At 41.4% G+C, this 17670-nt stretch overlaps 1 protein-coding gene across 5 annotated transcripts in view; it reads left to right on the plus strand.

Annotated features, from left to right (window-relative positions):
* The window catches only part of LOC110067510 (uncharacterized), a 71512-nt gene that overhangs the window by 25677 nt on the left and 28165 nt on the right, over nt 1-17670 (plus strand). For 2 of the 5 annotated variants that reach the window (XM_089283516.1, XM_089283522.1), the window contains exons 2-3: nt 8135-8232; nt 8603-8742. The gene's annotated coding sequence lies outside the window, so the exon portion shown is untranslated. Of the gene's footprint in view, nt 1-393; nt 1306-3134; nt 3231-6195; nt 6324-8134; nt 8233-8602; nt 8743-17670 lie in introns of those variants that run through there. The other 3 variants (XM_089283519.1, XM_089283517.1, XM_089283518.1) reach the window with 3 other exon arrangements.

Genomic DNA, 17670 nt, shown 5'->3' on the forward strand with positions numbered 1-17670 from the left:
ATTCACGGGCTTCGGAACGGTGATCACCAACTACAAGGGAGCTTTGATAAAATTAAGTCGGCAAGGCACAAAGCTGTATAGTTCTATTAAACCTAAGGAAAGTAAACGGTAAACTGCAAAGGCAAAGAGTTCGTTCGTTCGCTCAGACTTGAACGTTAACGGAAGGAAGTAGATAAAATTTCGAAATACAAAACGTGAAAATTTAACTTGTCACCTCTTTAGGAGTTGCGAGACAAATTTCTGTTGTATGTAAGGACGATTTAAAGGATGAAAACGCAAAAATGGGCGTACAGTTGCGAATCCCGATGACTCGCAACACTGGTTTGCGATTCAGTGGTTGAATTAAGATGATTTTTTTTTCCCTATTGAAGGCCACGTTAATCTCTCGTGGGCTTAGGCCATTTGCAATATTTAAATTGGCTCTTTTGTTATCTTTGTATTGTTTCTCAGAAACCACTCAGGGCTCCGCACAGGCTATACGTACGTCAACAGTCAGCACTGTTTAGCTTTTTAAGCGGAATTTGAACCGACCTGATTGATAGCCAAGATTAAAAAGCTTTTTTCGTATGTTGACTCTATTCATTGAGACGCACGTATGCAACACATGCTTTTTGAAGGTTTTGATGTAAAACCATCTCGCATTGCGGGACTGGGTCCTTTTCCCGTTCGATTCCCAAAGGAAGGCATACTGTACTTGCATTTACTGTACTAGACTGCGAAAGAAAACAACAGCCGCGACTAGCAGAAGGACAGGCGTTGATATAAAAATAATAATAAAAAAAACTAGACAGCGTTTCCTATTTCTATAGAGTGAGAGAGGGACGCGTAATGTCTGGGAAAACAAAACTTCACGCTGAGCCAACAAAGTTCCTTCGAACTTAGTATCCCAGAAAGTTTCTGTACCGACAAGGTGTTTTCTATTTCCAGTTTACCATGTTTCTGCAGAGTTACACAAAACAGAGCTTTCATCCAAGTTTCCAATTCTCTCAAGCAACGTTATCGATCTTGTATTTCTTAATCTCACCTCAGTCTGGGTAGACATCACTAAAAAAAAACAAAAAAAAATATTGTTTGGGCTTTGGATAGGATTCCAAGAACTGTCCTTTTCTAACTGCACGTGATTAGCCTGCGAGCAAGTAGACGTATGCACTCTGCAGTCTACATGTGATTGGCTGGTGATAACATGGTGGTAAAGTAGACAATTTCTAGGTCAAACATCTCAAAAAAAAAAAAAAAGAAATAAAACAAACATTGGGAGACACGTTTGTCACATGCTGAACAGATGGTCACGAAGGCAAAACAAAGGTAAATGTATCTAAAATAGACACCAAACTTGGCAAACAAATTTTTGTTAGTTATATCAAATGAAAATGAATAGTGGTATTGCAGCCGAATACAAACGGTTCATGTTTCATTTGTACTGTGATCGTGAAGCCAAATGAATTTAAATTTGTTTCTGTATCAGGTTCATAGTGAAAGCAAACATGCGAGTAACACAGTGAACGCTAACAACAGTTATTGTTCCCCAAAAAGGGCGTCGATGGCAGCAGTTTTGTAGAATTGGCTTAATTCAGATATGGGTCTGTTATGTATTACTTTGCTGAGCTTTCCAGAGACAATTTCGATCGTGCGAAGTATCAATGCCAAAGATAAGTTTAAAGACGCTTTGATAACCCTTCTAAATAAATTCCCTGGAATCTTATCTGAGCCCTCAAGTATTGCACAATTCTCAAATATAGCGACAATTTCAACAAGGACAAAGATGCCGATAGACGGAATATAAGAATATTAAATAACAATAAAAGATGCTGCTTTGAAGACCGACCAATCAGCAAGAGACACATGCACACAAAGTGTACTATGTGATTTTGGTCAACGTTCCAAAATTTCTTTGCTTACATATCAAAAAGCCAAGTGATCGAGCGTTAGGTCAAGTAGGCTCCATTACCAGCGGTTGCTCGGGAAATGAGCCCGCGCTCCTCCACCCGAAGGCAGTAACACAGCGGTCAAACGTTGGGCATGCGCAAATGGGTACATTTTTGGCAGCCGCGCGCCAATTTCCCGCGCAAAAATTTGAAGGAAAATATGGGAAACAACCGGTGTCACGCAAAATTTACGAAAAAAATTGAAAAGTTCATAGAAATCTGTAAAAGGAAAAGAAAGCAGGTAAAAGGAAAACTTAAGACTTTTCAGACACAAAGTTAATTAAGTTACCGGTATTCTGTTGATTTACCATTTTGTTTTAAGCTTTACCAAAAAAGTTTATAAGTCTTGAAAACCAGTGTCATGCTACGAGCCGACGGCGTAGTATACATTTGTTTGTTTTTATTAATCACACGATGCGTGACGCCGGAAACGGACGACAAGCGGTGTGTAAAAGAAGAAAAACCTGGAGAAGAAAAAGACAATTGCAGTGATTCGACTTCGCTCAGACGAGCTGGAAAAATCTTGGCAAGGACTGAGAGGATTCCGTCCGGATCCTGGATTTGTGTGAAGCACAGGAACGAGATGAATCGAACTACAAACGATGTTCATGTCCATCGGCATGGGGGCATAGCTGGCCAAAATACCGATCCCAAACCGCCTGTACCAGGTCTTTGACCAGGTGGGAAAATCTTTTCCAAACTACAAACCTTGGACAAACTGTTGCACTAAATGCAAAGTCGAGGCGGACAAAAAATTTAAGAAGCATGGAAAATACATACCGCGGAAAGGAAACACCTGCAACAAGCAGAAGGTAGAACAATTTTTAACTCTTATTTCTGTTAGCTCTCGTTGTACAAGTTAAAACACAAACAAATATATAAATAACGAGGACAATGTCATTTATAGGATGCCGATGACCCACGAAAAGAACAAGGTTATGAAAATATTTTGGCTGCCTTTAGTTGCCCCATAGCTCGCACATGCGCAGACGTTTGACCGCTGTGTTGAAGGCAGTAGGAGGAGAAGGAAGAACGAAGACTGGACTCGAGGAAGTGGCGAGTAAATGAAAAAAATCTCTAATTTGCATTTTTAATTGCAAATGCTTTTGTTCCCACTCAGTTTCTTCTTCCTTGTTTCCACTCGTTTCCATGGCTACAATGATTACGTTTTGTTGACAGTCCGGACTGGTGATCTAGTGTCACTTTTATTTCCTTGTTTCTGAAATCAAAAAATGCTCTCCTAGGTTTTCATTTAGTTATACATTTTCACTTGCTCGCAAAGATTTGGAACTTCGTATTTGGAAGGTGAGTTTTCTGTATCTTGAATAGTTTTGTTACACGAGCAGCAGCTATCAACTGTGACCGTAATTTTCTGCACGATAGATTCTCTCAGTTCCAACATATGTAAACATCACAAAATACTTAGGCCTTTTAGGGAAAAGAATGAAAAAGAAACACTAGCTTAAAAGAGGATATAAAGAATGCCTCACGAAGTAGCGACAATATTATTTATTCTCTCAGTCTGAAATGATTCTTGCTTCCTCGCGCGCTTAAACGGCCAGATACATATCAATTGTTCTCTGTGACTGTTTGCTGTCGCGCATCAGAAAGACTAACACGGCTGTGTGCAAAATTCTGAACATTTCATTTAAACTTTCATGATGGTATTCAGTGTACTTCAGTTCTGAATCCAGCAAGCCAATCTAATGCCAGCCCAGGCCATAAAACCACACTGATACCTACTGATGTGGAGTGTTTTCACGTGACTTCACGGCAACCATATTGGTTTACCAAAACATTGAAACGGCGGCGATGTTGGTGTACCAAACCAATCTCGTGAGTTGAACTCTTTTCTCATGTAAACACTTTTTTTTGTTCCATTAAATTTGCATGGCTGCTGGTCACGTAAGGGAAATCACTTTATTGTCCAGACAAAATCTACTTGGCCTGACCCAATCTAGATGGCAATTGGAAAAATATGTTATTAAACCCGGGTGTCACTATTTTCGATTGGGGGTGGGGTGGGGATGGGCTCGCTATTTTCGGGGGGAGTCGTTACCTTCGGGGGGTCGCGACTTTCGGGATTTATTAGCGGTCACAATTTTTTGACGTTACTTTCAGTGAGTCGCTACTTTCGGGGGGTCGTTACTTTTGGAAGTTTGCGGGGGGGGGGGTAGGTCTTTGTTCGGCTTTTTCCGACGTTAACTAAGATGGCAGCTTGATTTCATTTAATTGTACCTTTTCGTATCCGGAATTCCCGAAACTCGGTTTCTTTAAAGTGACATTTCCCGATCCCCGCCTCCTTAAAAAAGCCAAACCCCGTGTCCCGGTCATAATTACAATCCCGAATCCCGTCCCCTTTTTCCATCGAAATCCCGAATCCCGGCCTTTTAAGAGACACTGCGCCTAAGAAACGACCGATGATTTCCGGCTAAAAGCTAAAATCGGCCGATTTTTATCTCCCAAGTAGAGGTTACCGAATACTATTTACAAATGAATTTTTTTGTTTCAGTTTCGCTTTAAACCAAAAATATCGAGCCGCAAACTTTTTCCGTCTGATAGCAGCAAAATCAGGCCGAAAATAAGCCCCCGCAAAAAACTGTTCAGAAATTACTATCGCAACGCAAAATAATGAAAAAACTACACTGTGTTGAAGAAAAAGGCCTTTTAATGCAATATCATTCGATAAACATCAAAAAACTGCCGAAGCGATTAAAAAATAAAGTTTCAAATATTGCATACTAAATTAGACGGAGCGTTGGAGCTGATTTTAAAATAATTATTTCTCAAAAGTTCAACGCTTTTGAAAGCAATCACAGTGATGAATTAGACATTGGAGGGATATACATCACGTTTCTGGAAAAACGTTTTTCGGTCAAAGTATATTGACCTTGTACAAAGCGTTCAAAGTTACCGTGTTTACCGTTATCCTGCTACTTCGGCGAAACACTTCTCTTTTGCCAATACGGCCGTAGATAGCGTGTTAAACGCCACCTTAAACCTTGCTAGGCATTCAAAGACCATCCTAAGTAGAAGGACGTAGAATTAAAAGAGAAAGGAAGATGAAAAATACGCAGAAAAAGAAAATAACTCGAAATTACCATCTGCTAACGAAAGTTGAATCTGGAAAATGTCGTAGCGTGACAGCGGCCATTGACGTCATTTGTATAAATAGCGGCGGAATCCAAACGAATGCACAAATAGGAAAACAATTTTTCACGGCCAGAAAACGTTTAGTGGAACATTGTTATTTTATTTTTCACAAATGATGATCACTCAAAAAGAAGAACTTCCCCAACCGCCACACCGTTTTGGCCGCAGCGTGCTCTGAGTTACGGCGTCACGACTGGATCCCTAGCCGCTGACCGCCCGAAGGACATTGCAGACTCGTTTTCCCACGCTCTTGCGACTTGACGTGACAAAGACGTCAATGGCCGCTGTCACGCCACAACATTTTCCAGATTCAACTTTCGTTAGCCGATGGTAATTTCGAGTTATTTTCTTTTTCTGCGTATTTTTCATCTTCCTTTCTCTTTCAATTCTACATCCTTCTACTTAGGATGGTCTTTGAATACCTAGCAAGGTTTAAAGTGGCGTTTAACACGCTATCTACGGCCGTATTGGCAAAAGAGAAGTGTTTCGCCGAAGTAGCAGGATAACGGTAAACACGGTAACTTTGAACGCTTTGTACAAGATCAATATATACTTTGGCCGAAAAATGTTTTTCCAGAAACGTGATGTGTATCCCTCCAATGTCTAATTCATCACTGTGATTGCTTTCAAAAGCGTTGAACTTTTGAGAAATAATTATTTTAAAATCAGCTCCAACGCTCCGTCTAATTTAGTATGCAATATTTGAAACTTTATTTTTTAATCGCTTCGGCAGTTTTTTGATGTTTATCGAATGATATTGCATTAAAAGGACTTTTTCTTCAACATTGTGTAGTTTTCTCATTATTTTGCGTTGCGATAGTAATTTCTGAACAGTTTTTTGCGGGGGCTTATTTTCGGCCTGATTTTGCTGCTATCAGACGGAAAAAGTTTGCGGCTCAATATTTTTGGTTTAAAGCGAAACTGAAACAAAAGAAATTCATTTTTAAATAGTATTCGGTAACCTCTGCTTGGGAGATAAAAATCGGCCGATTTTATTTTTTAGCCGGAAATCATCGGTCGTTTGTTAGGCGCAGGGCCTCTTAATAAGCCAAATATTAATCCCGGATCCCTGATTGACCTTTTGAACGACCATAAATGTTATAACTCAAACGGCCTAAATACGTGTACGCACGCGAACTTTGTACTGAAAATGATCCGTTTTCCACTCAAACGCACTAATTTGTTAGTATCTATTCATCGCTGAACTTGAATAAGAACGATAGGATCATTGTCAGAGCCACATAGGTGAGTGTGAGGGACATGTCTTTGTTTTTAGTTTCTCAGTCAGAAGTAAAAACTTTTTCTTACATAAGAACGATAGGTCCTTTCTTGTATTGTAGCTGATGAATTTTCCTATTGGGGCGATGATATTTCCCAGTCACATGATCGTAGCTAAGAGGGAATATCCCTCGTTGAATATTTCGCACGAAGCCATTCCTGACTTGACTGACCGGCGACATTTTATATGCTGTTTTATCACCGTAGTTTGCGTGTTATTTCTTATATGCTGTTTATTCGAATTGATACTATATAAAGCAAGGGTTAAATTCCGTCTGGTTGGGTGATCGGGTCAGTTTAACCGAGACTCAGGTTGTCCTGTTTTAGGGGCTGAAAGCGAACTCGGAGAAACTCAGAAACAGCAATGATTCCTGCTGACTTTTGAGACGAAGCAATTTGAATGACTTATGAATCCGAGAAAGAGGATGTCGTGTCTAGGACATGATTTCGTGTTGGTTTGATAGATCAAAAGGTCTTTGTGATTCGTAAAATAATAAATCATGATATACGTGTTTTAATAAGAAAACAGAATAATCTAGGACATTCTTGTGAACGATAGAGCCAGCCAAGCCAAGATTAGCCTGCGAGCAGGCTCACGTTGGAGCACAAGCGTGCGCGAACTCGAACGGCGAAGCCGCAAGTCGAGAAGGGCGCCTCTTCACCAGATTCGTTTCCGCCGAATCGCTTTGCTCTTCGCCGCTCGCGCGCGTGACTCAAAGTTGAGCCTGCTCGCAGGCTAAGCCAAGATTTGGAGCTCGAACCACAACCAATGATTCAAACCGTATGATTGAAATTCTGTACAAACTAGCAGTGCGGTTTTCATCACGTATTCTGAATTTAGAAAGGAAACCACACCCCAACTTAATCAAACGTCTTTTGTCTTGTCGGTTGTCGGTACACCGATATTTTAATTTGTTTAGTCTCGTACATCTCAAAAAACAGTCCTTTACATAAGCCTTGTTGGCTTCCCTTGCCTCATAGATTTGGTATTTGTAAATATATTTCTTTCGTGGGTTCGAAGTGAAAAATTGCAGCAGTTATTGGAAATAGATTGAAGTTTTGTATAATGCATTTTTAGGGCAATCGATATTTCCATGGAAACGATAAATCAAAAAAAAAAAAAAAAAAAAAACTCGAAATTGGTAAAACTTGAATTTGCTGATGTCAATTTTCACTCTGTGACTTCTATGCTGTATGGCATTCTTTTGCCGTCATGAAAGTTTTGTTGATTTCTTTTCTTGCGATTCCGAGAAGGAGAGATTTTCAAACAAATTAAACAAACCTAAGGAAGCCATAATAAAATTGGATTGGCACGAAAAAATATAAGATAACATGAGATAAGATAAGGTACAAGTTAGAGTGAGATGAGATGTGATGAAAAAATAAAGATGCCGCTTAAATTCAAAAAATCTGTTTTGTATCGTCTTGATCCTTTCACTCCCAAATGCGCTTACAGGGGAATGGTCTGGATGGGGATTACAAAGCGTAAAGTATGTTGGTGGAGAGGCACTGTGAGAGTTCAGTCTCTTGCTCACAACGCAAAGATCACCGCCAGCTCGATCCAGAGTCCATCACTTAACCGGCATTAGGTCACTGCGTCTATTCAAAATACTTTTCCCCAGAGCCCTTGGTTTTTCTAAGCCCGGGAAGCTGCATTACGTTCTGGGGAAGAGGCACGGTGGGCTGTACTCTGCAAGTAACTGGCAACTTGATCCATGTCCGGCGGGGGTTTCTTTGTACACGTATCTCCTATTTATTTTTGTATATCTTTGCCTTAGGATTCCAAAAGATCTGCCTTGGCTTCCTGAAAATACTGAGCTGCAATTGGAAGTGAAAATTCCTCTCGCTGAAGGTGAAGGTCCAGATCGTGCGCAAGGTAAGGTCATATACGTTCTGATTGTAAAGTTCTCAGTCTAGTTAATTGAATCATGTAGTCCAGGTAGTTCATATCGATAAAGCATATATATCCTTCTTTGGCTTTCTCATAATTTGTTCGCATTGGCAAAATGTTTTGTTTTCTAGTCACGAGATGATATATGTAAGTCTGAGCGAGTAATTAAGCTTAAATCGACTCAAAAATCACTCAATTGTCAGGAGAAAGTCGCCACTCCAACCGGGGCTTTCAAAAACGTGAGAAGATTCTATTCGTTTCCTGTCAAGCTACACTGAAGCTATCATCGTTGAAACTTCGTGGTATTCAGGAATCATATTTATTTTTAAAATTCGTTATTTTATTTCTCGTCAAGGGATCTGGAAGTGATGCTGTTCTGTTAAAAAAAAGTAATCATGAGGGGATCATCAAGATCTCAATTACAGTCACATGCTGTCCTCTTCGCGCCTACTGTGAAAAGTCGACTGAAAGGATCGATCAAACATCACGTAGCAGGTCAGTTGATATACATATCACCAAGCGTTTATAGCGCCTTGCAATTCTTGAACGCGCACAGAAAAATACACGTCTGAGACTTTGGCTTGAACGAAGTAGATGCGACTGCTACCTTCAGAGGAGATGGTCTACAATTGAATTTTAGAGCTCACGGTAGTTTGGTGGTAGTTTGATACATTTGCTTGAATGTCTTTCCCCGAGTAATTTAATTCAATGTGCACATTTTTGATATCATTTAGGCTTGTTTTAAGAGTTATACCTATATTTTGTTTTCAGTTATAAAAGCACCGGAATTATCTCGTACTCGAAATATATCACTGTACCACAACCGTAATGAAAATATTACCCTAGCTTAGTCTTCAGTAAGAGATTTATCACGAAAACTTCGCTCATGAAAGCGACGGAGTGGTTGTAATATGCTGAGTTAGGAAAACACCAAAGAGCTAAAAGGCTGAAAAAGGATTAACAATTAGCCCCTTTCGATGGTTTTACTTATAGTTCACAGTCTAGAAATGTGATCAAGTGCTATCTCACGGCTGGCTGTATATGTATTATTCCCGAGGGGCGTACTTCCAGAAAAATTGGGTGAGGCGGATGTGCGGCCCGCTTTCCAAAACCCTTACCCTATTTATGGCCAAAATCTGCGATTTTCCCTACCCTATTTATGACCTGAAAAAGTAGCTTCTTCTAAAAAAATCATACCCATTCCAAGACTAGAGTGCAAAAACCATACCCTATCATGACCAAAATGGCCAAAATCGATACGGCCCTATTATGACCAAAACGGCTCTCTGAAACCCTACCCTTTGGAGCTGCACATACCTATATATATAGCCCATATAAGAGAGTACCCCCTCGGGTATTATTCAAGCGTCCATGCTCATCGTGTCTCGTGTCCACTAAACTTCTATTGTTAAATTAATTGCTCCATGCCACAAGGAAGCCGGTACTGCGTAATACGCTGTCGTATTTCCTACGTTCTCTTGACCGCTTAAATAGTCAAATGACGTAACAGTGGTAATATTAGGAATTGGGTAAAATCTCTCTCTTCCGCGGAGGTTCACGAGTTTGTTCGTTATAGAAATTCGCTGTGCTAGGTGTGTACAGGCGGAAAGTCAAATGATTCAACGTTATTTTACTAGTTATGCCTTTACTGACGTAGCCTGTAAGCAGGCTTACGTTAGAGCACAAGCGCGCGGCCTAGCCGCGAGACGAGAAAGTGAGCCTGCTCTGATCTCTGCAAATTTTTCATTTCCATCCCGGAAGCCGTTGGCAGCTCAGATTTTTTTCTCGGAAAAATTTTAAATCTTTTTCATAACGACATGCAGGCGCGGTATCTGTTGTTGATAAAGTTTTGCCGAAGAAAAACCGTCAAAGTTTACGTCTAGCAAGGACACACATTTGATTCCAAGTGATCTTGCTTTGGCAGTCTGGTCTTTGATGATGCTGGTAAACGGACAAGCGCCTTCGTATTATTTCGTTGCCCGCTTGTAATCACATACGTTTGTAATATTCTGAATATTTAGCTCTTCCCATACGCAGTCGGCAACACAACAAGTACGTCTTGATTCAATCACATACTTTCAACTGCTTTCCTGCTCCCTCTTTAGTTTGAAATTTAACCAGAAATAGACTGGAACTCTGTTCAAACTTCAGTAATACACGCATTCAACTCTTCCTCTGACTCCAAATTTTCACGACTTATTATTTTTTGAATTACCGACTCCATGGGGATCTAATCGCTCCTCATCAAACATAATAGTTTGACAGTTTTCTCGCCTTTCCCGCTTTTCGACCAATGGTATTTCACTGCGCTCAGGCGAAACAGAAATGAAAAAGATACAGAGATCAAGGCAGGCTCACTTTCTTGGAGCCTCTTCACCAGGCTCCTTCCCGCTGGATCGCTTTGCTCTTCGCCGCTCGCACGCGTGACTCAAAGGTAAGCCTGCTCGCAGACTATCACTGACATCACTCAGCGAATTCTACCCACACGGGAAACCTCCTTTGAGCCAAAGCGGAGCAGAGAAGGGGAAAGACTCGGAGGGGTACTCCGAGAAAAATTGGGTGGGGATGTGTGGCCCGCTTCCCCCTTACCCTATTTATGACCAAAATCTTCGATTTCCTCTTCCCTATTTATGACGTGACAAGAAATTCGATATCCTATTTCTGACCGTTGCGGCCGGCACAGTTGCCCTAAACATAATTTATGAAGGTATTTTGTTGATGGTCTTATGGATAATGATGGAAAAAGTAGCTTCTTCTAAAAAACATGACCAATTCAAGGCTAGAGTGCAAAAACCCTACCCTATTTATGACCAAAATGGCTGAAAAACCATACCTTGGGGCCGCACATACCTATATAGCCCCTATAAGGGAGTACATCCCCGGGGTCGGGGGGGGAGGCAGACGGGGGCGAAGATAAGAGCGGTCTTCCAAAATTAAGGATACATTTCTCAAACTGTGTCAACACAACAACGACGTAAACTCTGTTACCTATTTTAAACAAATATTTGTATGATGGAAAGAACGGGAACTGGTAAAATTTACTCAGCAGAATCTAAATCTGTTCTAAATTCTTGGCGGTTTACTGAAGACGTTGTTAAAACTGTAGTTAATTTAGACAGCCTAGTCCATCTGTGGAAATTGTATTTTCAATGATCAGCAGGCAAGCACAGCGAGCGCATGCATACGCAATGAATAAAAACCTACGCACTGTGCTACACATGAAGTGGAAAATGCTTTGCCACAAGGTTGCCCTCCCCCCAAACATTAAATTCGCCGGTACCCATTTGTATACCTGGGTGGAGAGAGGCACTGTGAGAGTTTAGTGTATTGCCAAGAACACAACACAATGTCCTCGGCCAGGGCTCGAACATTCGGAGACGGGCGGTCTAACCATGAGGCCACCGCGCCTCCACAAACACAGTCACATAATTGCGCTCAAGTGAGTTTCAAGCCGAGGAGTTTATGTCCGCCTTGATGGTAGGGTGGCGGTCCAGACCATACGACCGCGCAAAGCCTGGGACGTCAACACTTACTTCAGTTTGACGGCTTACAGTATCCAGTCATTCTTAATATTCATCTCCACTATAAAATCATTAGCAGAAAATATGACAGGAGCTGGCACACAGTTACCATCCAATGTGACTTCTAGTTGCTTGTGTTGAACTTTACTGGCGCCCGAAAATCGACATTTTGAGAGGTAAGTGAGCTATCTAAGAAGACAACCGGAGTGTACATGAAATGAAAATGAGTTGCCATTCAACTTTGCCTGCGTCATGTCACTTGATAAAGCATCACTGCGTGCAAAGAGTTCATCAGTAAAACGTCCAGGAGGTCTACGTCTATTTTTTTTTTTACTGTTGTTAGCTGTAAGAGCACAAGCCTCAAACTTATAAAGTTCAGTTAGTTATTATTCGTAAGAGCATTTCGCTTTCTCGTCAGCTTTAACTCTGTATTTTGTTTTCTGTTCTAGCGAGATTGCCTTTTCTATATATTTTGGCAATTCAAATCGGCGTATTTGATTTTTAAGGTCGGAAGGTCTTCAATTATATTGGACCTATAACTACATTATCAAGTTCACTTATAAGCCCATTACTCACTTTCGTCACCGGAAAGTCTGTGATATTGAAAGGAAAGGAATTGAAATTAAAATAACATTAGTTAATTACTTTTAGCATGTGGTTGAAAAAACACCTATCACGCTGTTTCGTTACCTTGAAAGATCTCCAAACGTTAGGAGCAAAACTGCATCAGCTGCGGCGTGCTCAATTCTTGTTATTATGACGAAAAAGAAACATCTTAATTTTCTCAAATCCTGCCCCTTCAGTCAGAAGCAGGCCTTACTAAATAGATTTCATTTGTACACTTGGTATTTCAGACCCATTCTACGACCCACTTACGTGCAACATTGCCCGTATTTACTTAGGCAGAAAAATAATACGGTGTGTTGGTAAAAACGAAAAATGAGACGCGTTACAGACGCAATTACCTCGTTCCCAGGGCGCTAACTTCAGATGTGGGAAGGGAGGGGAAAAGGTCCCGGGGACAGGGTTTAAAGACGCATAAAACAAATGCATTAAACGTGTATGCCTCGGACATATATTAAGTCTAAGTAAAAACAAGATTCAGACGAACTGATCCATGTAACTTTGAATCCGCTTTCACAATAGCTTTTCTTTTGCCAAACCACGAATTTAATGTGCATATGTCTGAGACGCATTAACATGCTCTTTTACTAGTATCGATGACTTCACATTGGTCCAAGAGGATGTCACAAGAATAAGAGCCCTAATTAATTACTTACTGAACCTTATCAGTTTTACAAGATAAGAGCATGCAAGGTATATATGATGCTTGGATTCGAAACCAAAACATTGAAACATCCAAGCACTTACCCCGCCCGACAGGGCTTAGCTTGGGTGATAAGACGGGACGCGGTAGTTTCCTTGTGGGAACATCTCAGACAAAGACGAATTCATTAATGTTTCGTAGCCTGTTGTGTTCTGCGCTATTAAGAGCAGCTTCGCCTAAATATCAACTAGACTTGGAAATAGCGAAAAAATCGAATTTCTTCAAACTCGCCCAGAATGAAGCCCTACGGGCACTAGTTACAAAAATATCGTTTTAAGTTCGATAAATCAAAAATTATTTTTTTCCGCAATTTTTTCGTTTCGATGCCCCAAATCGACCAAAATCCATCGAAAATGAGCGGCATATTCAGAGGCTCGTAAACTCAAAAGCAAAAATCTTCATTACAAACTGTTTGCACGTCATATTTGTACTTCCTTTCTTGTCTATTTAGAGCTAAATAGATCGTGATTTGATTTGCACTTAAATATTTGACGAATTTTTTAAGTTAACGACCCAAGACAGCTTTACAAGAGGTCTACATTTAGCCTATTTTCAAATGCTAAAAAGGCGTTCTGGTACACGGCTTTTCCCAAAACGACTAGTTTGGTCTGAAAGAGCATTGTCTCTTCTTCAAATTAGTGAAATAAAATTTTTGGGTAAATAAAATCGCGAGCGCTGAGATAGCGAACTAAATGCAGCACTTCGTCCTGAAAACGTGACCTTTGACCCGAGGGTAACGAAACCGATTACTGCAAGAAAACCCGGAAGAAAAGCAAACGCTTCGTTATTTTGAAACAATTTCTAGTGATATCTCTCCGAAACCATGATTGCAAGAAACTATTTCCAGATATGAAATCTTGCAGGGTCAAAGACGGGGCTAAAGGGCGCATTTTGACACAGTAACTTTGTTTGCTGAGAATTGAATTGCAGTCAATTCCAGTGAAATTTGCAAACTTGACGCATGTTAGCCGATACTTACCTGAATCTTTATATTAATAGAGGAGTCATCTTCTTGGATTAACCTTCAAAAGAAGCAGGATCCAGATTTGGAAACCTCTAAAAGAAGAAATGTTTAATGTTCCGTGACCTGCCCGCTGCTATAAATTAGCTTAAATTCCATGCACATGCCGACCGCATGTTTGTCGTAAAACTCACTTAACTCCACTGACAGTTTCCATGGGTAACCCCAAAATAAACAATCCCCAAAAATGTAAAGTGAAATTGGCTGTCTTCATGAACAGTTGAAAGCTAGAGTCAAGTTCCATTACCCTTTAAAAGTGCTTGATTCTACTTTGTTCACTCAGTAGTTACTGTCACGTTCGAATACCACGTAGTATCGGTCATGCCAAAACACTGCAGACCGTACAGACTGAGTAAGTTTCCCATACAAAGTCTTGTACGCGTTTGTCTATTGAATCAAAAGTCAAATACTGCGCTTGTGCAGCCTGTGGGTAAATGACAAGCTTTCAGATATATTTAACACTATTTTGTAACTAGACCCAAAAAAAGGAGTCACAATGAAAAGCCCAAACAAGTGTCTGCAGTCTGCACGGTCTGCACCGTTTTGGCGTGACCGATTCGCAGCATTCGAACGTGAGAGTAGTGAACAAAGTCGACGCAAACAAATAAAATCAAGCACTTTTTAAAGGTAATGGAACTTGACTCTAGCTTCTAACTGTTCATTAAGACAGCCAATTTCACTTTACATTTTTGGGGATTGTTTATTTTGGGGTTGCCCATGGAAACTGTCAGTGGAGTTCAGTTGATTTTACGACAAACATGCGGTTGGCATGTGCATGGAGTCTATAGCATCGGGTAGGTCACGGAATATTACACATTTCTTCTTTTAGAGGTTTCCCAATCGGGGTCCAGCTTCTTTTGAAGGTTAATCCTAGAAGACTGTAACGATATTATGTAATACGGCCTGGTCGCCCAGCGCTTTAGTCAGAATCGACCACGAGTTAAATTGTGTTGACCTGTTGAGCCAGGAATTACAGAGCCTTTACAAAGCTGTCGTCCTTGTTATTTAAACCTGAAAGTTCATTACATGGTGTCAGAAGAGTGGTTACCTTGGATTTACACACAAAGATTCGCGTGAACTCGTGAACGCCACGAACTAACAAACCCGAACAAGCTTACCTAGAAAACCAACATGGCCGCCGCTTCATTTGGTTTGCCTCCACCGGAGCCTCTACAACTCCAGCAAGGGAACACAGCCCAGAAGTGGAAGAAATTCAGACAGAAATGGAGCAATTATGAAATAGCAACCGGCGTAGCACAGAAAGATGAACCAACACGTGTCGCGACTCTACTTACCGTAATCGGCGAAGAGGCTGTCGATGTTTACAACACGCTCACGTGGGATGAAGAAGGCGACGAGCTCAAAATTGAAAAAGTCTTGGAGAAGTTCGAGCTGTTTTGCAACCCGAGGAAGAACACTATCTATGAACGCTATGTTTTTTTCTCGAGAAATCAAGACAGTGGTGAGTCCATCGACCACTACGTGACTGTATTGAAGAACTTAGCGGACACTTGTGAATTTGGAGCACTCAAAGAGTCGCTTATCCGCGATCGGATCGTTTTTGGAATACGAGACTCCTCAGTAAGAGAACGACTCCTGAGAGATGCAAAGCTAACCTTGGAAAGTGCAACCGAGAAAGTCAGGTCAGCCGAGCTCACTCAAATCCAACTGAAGCAAATGGCAGCAGACAAAACAACCGATGAATCAATTAGTGCCATTAACACTGAGAAACCGCCTGAAAAACAGCCTAGTAAATTACCTGTGATTGATTGCAAATTTTGTGGCAGAAGACATCCAAGAAACAAGAATCTTTGCCCTGCATATGGTTCAAAGTGCCAGAAGTGTGGTCTAGCAAACCATTTTGCAATAAAGTGCAAAACAAGGGAAACAAGACCACCGAAAACAGGCAAACGACTCCACCTGGTTGAAATAGAAGATGATACTGAAGACGAATTCGCTATCGACATGGTCACTCACAAAATCGGAGCACTGCACACCGAGAGTAATGATAAAGTTGCAAGTCAGTTGTTTGTGACGATGATGGTAAACGACAATGCATATGTCAAATTCCAGCTTGACTGTGGAGCAACCTGTAACCTTCTACCACTGAAGGACTATGCAAAAGTTATGGGAGATCCTGATGACCTCTATATTGAGAAAAGCAAGGCCAAGTTAACCATGTACAACGGAGCCGTTATGTACCCGGTGGGGAAGTGCAAGCTCAAGTGCACGAGAGATGGCTCGTCCCATGTCCTTGAGTTCCAAGTTGTTGACGGAGATGTGAGACCACTTCTGAGTGCAGAAACATGCCAAAGGTTGAATTTCTTAAAAGTGCTGGTGAAAGACTCCTTCCATCATGTGGATACAGTGACTCAAGACAGCCAGTTTACACCATCAACGTTGAAGACAGTCATTGATGATGACCTCTTGACAGAGTATGCAGATGTTTTTGAAGGCCTTGGATGCCTCGCAGACCCTTACCACATAGAGATCGACCCAACAGCACAACCAGTGATACACCCACCCCGCAAGGTACCTGTTACCCTAAGAGAGCCATTAAGACTGGAATTGGAAAGAATGGTAAATGAGAACATCCTGGCCCCAGTGAGCGAAGCAACAGATTGGGTATCAAGTATGGTTACAATGGTCAAGCCCAACAAGCTCAGAATATGTATCGATCCTAAAGATCTAAACAGAGCCATCAAGCGGCCTCACTACCCTCTCCCTACTGTTGAAGAAGTTGCCACCAGTCTAAGCAAAGCAAAGGTGTTCTCTGTACTTGATGCCAAAAGTGGGTTCTGGCAGGTGCCGCTAGATGACGCTTCCAGCAGACTTACGACCTTTAATACCCCATTTGGTCGGTACCGCTGGTTGCGCATGCCCTTTGGCATCTCCTCAGCACCCGAGGAATTCCAGAAAAGGATGAATGATACCTTTGGAGATATTAAAGGCACTGCAGTGATTGCTGATGACCTTTTGGTGTACGGAGAAGGTGACGACATGGAGACTGCCACCTCAGATCATGACAAGAACCTAAGGATCGTCCTTGAAAGAGCCAGAGAGAGAAATCTCACCCTCAACAAAGACAAAGTCCGTTTGAGACTTACTGAAGTACCTTACATCGGCCATTTGCTTACAGCCGATGGACTGAAACCAGACCCAAAGAAAGTAGAGGCAATCCTGATGATGCCAAAGCCCACTGATGTAAAGTCAGTAAAGAGGTTCCTGGGAATGGCAAATTACCTCTCAAAGTTCTTGCCGCATTTGTCCACAGTCACGGAACCACTGAGGCGACTAGAAGACAAACATGTTGAATGGCACTGGAATGAAGTCCACGAAAGAGCCTTCACAGACGTAAAGCAACTCATCACTAATCATCCCGTGCTGCGCTACTATGATGTGTCAAAAGAGGTCACCCTGCAGTGCGACGCATCTCAATCAGGTCTTGGGGCCGCTCTGTTGCAGGAGGGCCAGCCAGTAGCTTTCGCATCAAGGGCGCTAACAACCTCAGAGAGAAATTATGCTCAGATTGAGAAGGAACTTCTCGCGATTGT

The sequence above is a fragment of the Orbicella faveolata genome, unplaced genomic scaffold (assembly GCF_042242905.1).
Source record: "Orbicella faveolata isolate gen_17 unplaced genomic scaffold, um_ofav_v1 contig_12, whole genome shotgun sequence".
NCBI classification, from domain to species: Eukaryota; Metazoa; Cnidaria; class Anthozoa; order Scleractinia; family Merulinidae; genus Orbicella; species Orbicella faveolata.